The 7446-nt window shown below is 41.6% G+C and overlaps 1 long non-coding RNA gene across 2 annotated transcripts in view; it reads right to left on the bottom strand.

Annotated features, from left to right (window-relative positions):
- The window catches only part of LOC138839399 (uncharacterized), a 10390-nt gene extending 5148 nt beyond the window's left edge, over positions 1–5242 (bottom strand). Inside the window, exons 1-2 of one of the 2 annotated variants that reach the window (XR_011375962.1) lie at positions 5135–5242; positions 942–1040 (exon numbers count right to left, since the gene is read on the bottom strand). This is a non-coding gene — a long non-coding RNA (uncharacterized lncRNA). The remainder of the gene's footprint in view (positions 1–941; positions 1041–5134) is intronic. The other variant, XR_011375963.1, reaches the window with a different exon arrangement.
- Positions 5243–7446: the final 2204 nt, after the last annotated feature.

Here is a 7446-nt window from a genome sequence, read left to right as displayed (position 1 = left end):
TTGGAAGTTTTTTAGAAGTGTGAATATATAATATATATATATATATATATACACACACACACACAAAAGTGAATATATACACACACACATATATATATACACTTTCTAACATCTAGCTATGCCAAAGAATTAAAAATTAAAATCATTAAAAATAATTGAAAAATATTGTAGTCTTGATTATTATCACTCTAAAAATATCTCTCTATAGCCGGATGCTAGTAGCTCATGCTTGTAATCCTAGCTACTCAGGATGCTGAGATATGATTGTGATTCAAAGCCAGCCTGGGCAGAAAAGTATGTGAGACTTTTATCTCCAATTAACCATCCCCGCACTCAAAAAGAAAGTCAGATGTATAGTTGTAGCTCAAGTGGTAGAGAGCTAGCTTTGAGCAGAAAAAGCTAAAGGACAGCACCCTTATCCTGAGTTCAAGCCCTAGTGCTGGCACACATACACAAAATTCTCTCTCTAAAATAGTGTTTTGGTTGCTTTTTTTGGTTGTGTGTGTGTGCGCGCATGCATGTGCTAGCACTAGAGCTTGAACTTAGTGCACTGAGGTCTTGTTTGGAATGTGTTCACAGTTGGTGCTCTATCGCATGAGCTATGACTCCAGTCTGGTCAACTGGAGATGGAGTCTCTCAAATGTTTCTGCCCAGGCTGGCTTCAAACTCCTGTCATCCAGGTCTCAGCTTCTTGAGTAACTAGGATAACAGGCATGCACCACCAGCATCCACTTTTTAAAAGCTTTCGCTTGTGTAACATATTGTCACAATACTCAGTTTGCTAAACTAATGCCCCAATCTTTTCACAAATCAATCCTACAGAGTTAAACTATGTGTTTCTATGTGTTTCTGGTCCTGATTTCTCTCCATCTAATAAGATAATATTCTACCGTAATACTTAATGAGACATGGCACAAAATAAATATAGAAACTATTATTACCTTTCTTCAATTGGCATGTAATTCTGTACAAAATTAACACGTCTTTTTCTTCTTCTATTATATATGGGCTTGGGCTTAGGACCTGAAGTTTTCATTTTCCTGTAATGATCATTATGATAAATGGAAAATTTAATAATTCAGTTTGAGGAAATCTCTAAATAAAATCATGTGTGAAATCAAAGCATTTTTGCTTCTCAAATTCCCAAAGGTGCTGGTGGCTCATGCCTGTCATCCTAGCTACTCAGGACACTGAAATCTGAACATTGCAGTTCAAAGCCAGTCCAGGCAGGAAGGTCTGTGAGACTCTTATCTCCAATTAAACACCAGAAAACCGGACATGGTACTGTGGCTCAAAATGATAGAGTGCCAGCCTTGAGTGAATAGGCTTAGGGACACCCAGGCCCTGAGTTCAAGCTCCCACCACTACTACCAACAACAAAAAATTGAGACTATTTTCAAAGCAGCTAAGAATTTATGTGGATGTGGGGCTAAAGGCCTGTGCTAAGTGAATTAGTAATGAGGAAATATGCTGCAGACAAAAGCAAATAATCCTGTTTCACACTTACAAAAAAACCACATTTATTTGAACTCAGGGCCTGGCACTGTCCCTTAGCTTTTCCTGCTTAAAGCTGGTGTTCTACCCTTGAGCCACAGCTCTACTTGTAGCTTTTGTGTGGTTAATTGGAGACAAGTGTCTCACAGAGTTTCCTGCCTGGGCTGGCTTTGAACCTTGATCCTCAGATCTAAGCCTCTTGAGTAGCTAGGTTTACAGGTGTGAGCCACCGGCGCCTGGCTACATACATTATTTGACAACATATAGTACATATAGGAGGGAAACTTCATGGAGTAAACCTTTCAAATGGTTAACAAAAAGTTTAACTAAATGAATACCAGAAGCTGAAATGAGATTGATAGTAAGGGGTAGATAATGTAAGAGGGTAAATGAATGAAAAGGGAACAGGGGACAAATACAGCAAGAGTACTCAATGTACATATGTGATAAACAAAGTAGAAAACATGAAAGGAATCTTTAGGGAAGGAATTGATAGGATGGGGAAGAAGGATGGAAAGAAGCACTGGACACTTAGATGGACATGTTAAATTGTCCCCTTGTACAACTTTTTGAAGTTCAGAAAATAAAATAAAATGAGAGTGTGAGAGATTAAAATGGGGTAAGGTTTTCTCATACTGCATTCTCTCCCAACTGCTCCTACATCATTGTATTTTAAAAATAAGTCTAAGGCCTGAGTAGTTAGAATGAACCCAGTTGAAGTCCAGGTACATATTGTTTGTGAGTGTGTGTGTGTGTATGTGGAGGTCCTGGTGTGTGTGTGTGTGTGTGTGTGTGTGTGTGTGTGTGTGTGTGTGTGTGTGTGTGTGTGTAGGTCCTGGGACTTGAAATTTGGGCATGGGCACTGTCCCTAAGCTTTTGTGCTCAAGGCTGGTACTCTACCACTTGAGCCACAGCTCCATTCTGGCTTTTTTATAGTTAATTTGAGATCAGAGTTTCATGGATTTTTTTTTTTTGGCTGGCCTTGGGGCCTGAACTCTGTTGCTCAGCTCTTCAGCTCAAGGTGAGCACTCTACCTCTCGAGCCACAGCGCCACTTCCGGCTTTTTCTGCTTATATGGTGCTGAGGAATTGAACCCAGGGCCCTGTTTCATGGATTTTCTTGCCCGGGGTTGGCTTTGAACCATGATCTTCAGCTCTCAGCCTCTTGAGTAGCTTGGATTATAGGCATGAGCCACCAGCACCTGGCAGTAACACATATCTTATTTGATATTTATTGCCAATGTCATTTCAAACAATTTTAGATCAAACATATGTTTCCAACATGGCAGATCATCCTATCTAGAATTTTCCTCAGTTACATTTGTACAATAAAACAAAACTTTCACTGCTATCAAGTATATAAAGAGAAAACTAAGGATGATTGGCTCAAAGTTGACAAGGTCATATGTATTTATGATGCTACCTCACTTGCCTCTCCTTGTACCAGTGCTAATATCTCAGGTTACTGAAATTACCCTGCCTTTCCTTGTTCACTGTTGAGCAGTATGAACACAACTATAATACTGATAGAGGCTTAAATGAACACAATTTCTATAACTTCCACAGTATGCCAGTACAGACAGGACTAAGATCATACTTCTCAAAAACCAAGCCATTCAGCTATTTTTACATAGCAACTTTAACCTAAACTGAGTTGAAGGGTAGTGGAACTTAAATAGTTTGATCATTGTAATTATACAAGGAAGATTCTCAAGATTATCGTAACAATAATGGCTATTAAGAATATGTGCAGCTGGGCACTGGTGGCTCACGCCTGTGGTTCAAAGCCAACCTGGGCAGGAAAGCCCGTGAGATTCTTATCTCCAATAAACCACAGGAAAACCGGAAGTGATGCTGTGGCTCAAGTGGTAGAGCACCAGCCTTGAGCTGAAGAGCTGAGGGACAGCGCATAGGCCCAGAGTTCAAGCCCCATGACCAACACACACACACACACACACACACACACACACACACACACACACACACACACACACGAATATGTGCACACCGGACTTACCCAAATAATTAACAGTGTCTAGTCAAAGACCTGATTTTAGTCAGGTACCAATGGTTCATGCCTGTAATCCTAGTTATTCAAGAGGCTAAGATATGAGCAGTTTGAAGTCAGACTGGGCAGGAAAGTCTGTGAAACTTATATTTCCAATTAAGCACCAAAAAACTGTAGGTCAGTGGCTCAAGAGGCAGAGTGCCAGACTTGAGTGCAAAAGCTAAGGGATAGTGTACCCAGACCCTGCATTCAAGCCCCAGCAACAGCACAAAAAGAATATCTGTCTTTAAAAATAAGCCAATTCTATATGTGGAGGGGAAGGGAAAAAACAAATTGTTAAAACAGGGATACAGGTGGACCCATTGCAACAATGAGATGTACAAGTCGTTATGTTGAAAAATGAACTTCACAACTTTGGTGGGGGGGACAGAAGGGGGGATACGAAGGGATGGGAAGGGGAAACAAAGCAGGAGGCTACAATGCTTGATAAGAAATGTGCTCATTATCTCACCCATGTAATTGTAACCCCCCTGTATTTTCACAATAAAAATATATTAAAAAATAAGCCAATTCTAATAAATAAATGAAAAATCTTCAACATCTTTAGTTATAAAGGAAATTCAAATAAAAGATACAGTTATGGTTGCAGGTGGCACATATCTGTTATCCTGGCTATTCAGGAGACTGAAATCCAGAGAATCATAGCTCAAAGCTACACTAGTTCGAAAAGTCCACAAGACTCCATCTCTAAAATAATCAGCAAAAAGCCAGGTTGGAGGAATGGCTCAAGCGGTAAAAGCATCAAGCAAGCAAGCCTAGCGAGTTTTAGGCACTGAGTTCAAACCACAGTATCACCAACAAATAACAACAAAAACAGATTCAAAGGAATATCACATTTTGATTTAAAAAGAAAAGACATAAAAGTAGAAGGAGGACTATTTGGGAAGGTAAGGAAGCCCATAGGGGAGTAGAAGGGGGAGAAGAGAGAGCAAGGGGACGTGAATATAATAAAAAACATTATATACATGTATGAAAATGTCATTAAAATCCATCATTTTCTATAATTAAAACATTATTCTAGGGGGCTGGGAAGGTGGCTCAGTGGTAGAGCGCTTGCTTTGCATGTATGGGGCCCTGGGTTCGATTCCTCAGCAGCACATAAGCAGAAAAAAAAAGCCAATGCCGGGAGCTGGTGGCTCACGCCTGTAATCCTAGCTACTCAGGAGGCTGAGATCTGAGGATCGCGGTTCAAAGCCAGCCCGGGCAGGAGAGACCGTGAGACTCCTATCTCCAATAAACCACCAGAAAACAGGAAGTGGCGCTGTAGCTCAAGTGGTAGAGCGCTCGCCTTGAGCTGAAGAGCTGAGGGACAGCACCCAGGCCCAGAGATCAAGCCCCACGACCGACAAAAAAAAAAAAAGCCAGAAGTGGTGCTGTGGCTCAAGTGGTAGAGCACTAGCCTTGAGCTAAAGAGCTGAGAGACAGCGCCCAGGCCCGTAACTGACCACACACACACACACACACACACACACACACACACACACATAAATAAAAAATATTCTAGAAAACAAAAAAAGTAAAAACAACAAAATGAGCTTACTATACAGAATAAGGTAAATCCCAATCACAGTACCTACGTTTCAGGTTCAAATTAGATGTCTGATCTCCCTCTGAGCTTCAGGTCTTGTCTACATCTATTTCAGGGTGGCACTAGTTGTAAATCAGTCCTTAGTTTAGTTACAATACCTGAAGAAGAAAATATTGATGAATATTTTTGCTGTGGATACAAACTAACTTTCCAAAGAAAGAATTAAGCACTATAAAAACATTATTTGGAGCCAGATGCCGGTGGATCACACCTGCAATCCTAGCTACTCAGGAGGCTGAAGGGACAGCGCCGAGGCCCAGAGTTAAAGTCCCACAACTGTCCAAAACCAAAACCAAATGAACAACCCCCGCCTTCCCCCACCCCCCCTCACCCTCTCCTCCTCCCCCAATTTGGGACAGTTTAAAACACCACCACTACAAAAACCCTTCTGCCCACTACTTACCCTCAGGGGAAATTAACCTCACTCCTAAGAGACCCTGGCTTTATAGTGTGGAGGCCTTTGTGACATAATACATTATGACCACTTAGTGACTACACTGAACTAAGCTGCTCTGCAGGCTTGCCACCTAAGATACTGATCAAAGGGGGGAAGGGAGAGTGATAGAGTGGATAAGATTGAGCAGAATACCTTGTGTACATGAGTGGAAATATCACAATGAATCCCCCTCCACACTTTATAACTAATGTATTCTAATAAAAAATACTCCACTAAACAAAAAAAAAAAAAAATACTACTCAGGGCTGGGAATGTGGCTGAGTGGTGGAGTGCTTGCCTAGCATGCAGGAAGCCCTGGGTTTGATTCCTCACTACCACATAAACAGAAAAAGCCAGAAGTAGCACTGTGGCTCAAGTGGTAAGTGCTAGCCTTGAGCAAAAAAAAGCGCAGGAACAGGCCATGAGTCCAAGCCCCAGAAGTGGCTAAAAACAAACAAAACAATAACTTGTCAGGCACCAATGGCTCAGGCCTGTAAACCTAGCTACTCAGGAGATTGCAATGTGAAGATCATGGTTCAAAGCCAGTCAGGGCAAAATGTCCACAAAACTCTCCAAATAACTAGCCAAAAAGCTGTAAGTAGAGGGCTGGGAAGGTGGCTCAGTGGTAGAGTGCTTGCCTTGCATGCATGAGGCCCTGGGTTCAATTCGTCAGCACTACCTAAGCAGAAAAAGCTGGAAATGGTGCTGTGGCTCAAATAGTAGAGTGCTAGCCTTGAGCTGAAGAGCTGAGGGACAGCATCCAGGCCCAGAGTTCAGGCCCCACGACCGGCAAAAAAACAAAAAGCAAAATAAACTGTAAGTAGAGCTGTGGTTCAGGTGGTAGGGTGCTAGTCTTGAGCAAAAAAGCTTAAGGACATTGCCCAGAACCTGAGTTTAAGACCCAGGATAGGCACACACTCACACAAAAGATATTGATCAAGCCAGGTGCTGGTGCCTTACACCTGTAATCCTAGCTACTCAGGAGGCTGAGATCTGAGGATCGTTGTTCAAAGCCAGCCCGGGTAGGAAAGTCCTTGAGATTCTTTTTTGTTGTTGTTGTTGCTGGTTGTGGGGCTTGAACTCTGGGCCTGGGCGCTGACCTTGAGCTCATTAGCTCAAGACTAGTGCTCTACCACTTGAACCACAGCGCCACTTCCGTTTTTTTTTTTTTTGTGATTGATCAGAGATGCGTCTCATGGACATTCCTGAGTAGCTAGGATTACAGGTGTGAGCCACTGGTGCCCAGGAGAGATTCTTTTTTTTTTTCCAGCAGCTACTGACAAACTATTATTTTTTTGTATTTTTTTTGGGGGGGGGTCTGGTTGTGGGGCCTGAACTCTGGGCCTGGGTGTTGTCCCTCAGCTCTTCAGCTCAAGGCTAGCGCTCTACCACTTGAGCCACAGCGCCACTTCCAGTTTTTTCTTTTTTGCTTATGTGGTGCTGAGGGATTGAACCCAGGGCCTCATGCATGCAAGGCAACCACTCTACCACTGAGTCACCTTCCCAGCCCCTATTATTTTGCATTTTAAAGCATTTTTTTCTACTGCCTTTATTAAAAATATCCTCTTCTGAGACATGTGGAGTTGATGACAGAAAGTTCATTTTAAATATAGATTAAGTTTTGTGGTGAAGAGGTAGGATCTCAGCAATATTCTATCAACAGGATGGATTTTCCAAGTAAACAATTATCATTATAATAACATAAAATCTCAAGTACAAATGTTGCCAACAAAGATTTAAGATAGAGTTTCCATATATTCATCTGTATCTACATATTATGTAAAATTAAAAAAATTAATGTATACATATACATGTACATATATACTCACAAAACTTCAAAAGAGAGCCAAACCCTGTTATG

This window comes from Dipodomys merriami, unplaced genomic scaffold (assembly GCF_024711535.1).
Source record: "Dipodomys merriami isolate MVZ:Mamm:240054 unplaced genomic scaffold, mDipMer1.0.p SCAF_3, whole genome shotgun sequence".
NCBI lineage: Eukaryota > Metazoa > Chordata > Mammalia > Rodentia > Heteromyidae > Dipodomys > Dipodomys merriami.
The sequence above is the reverse complement of the archived record's forward strand: the minus strand, read 5'-3'. Positions and strand labels throughout refer to the sequence as shown.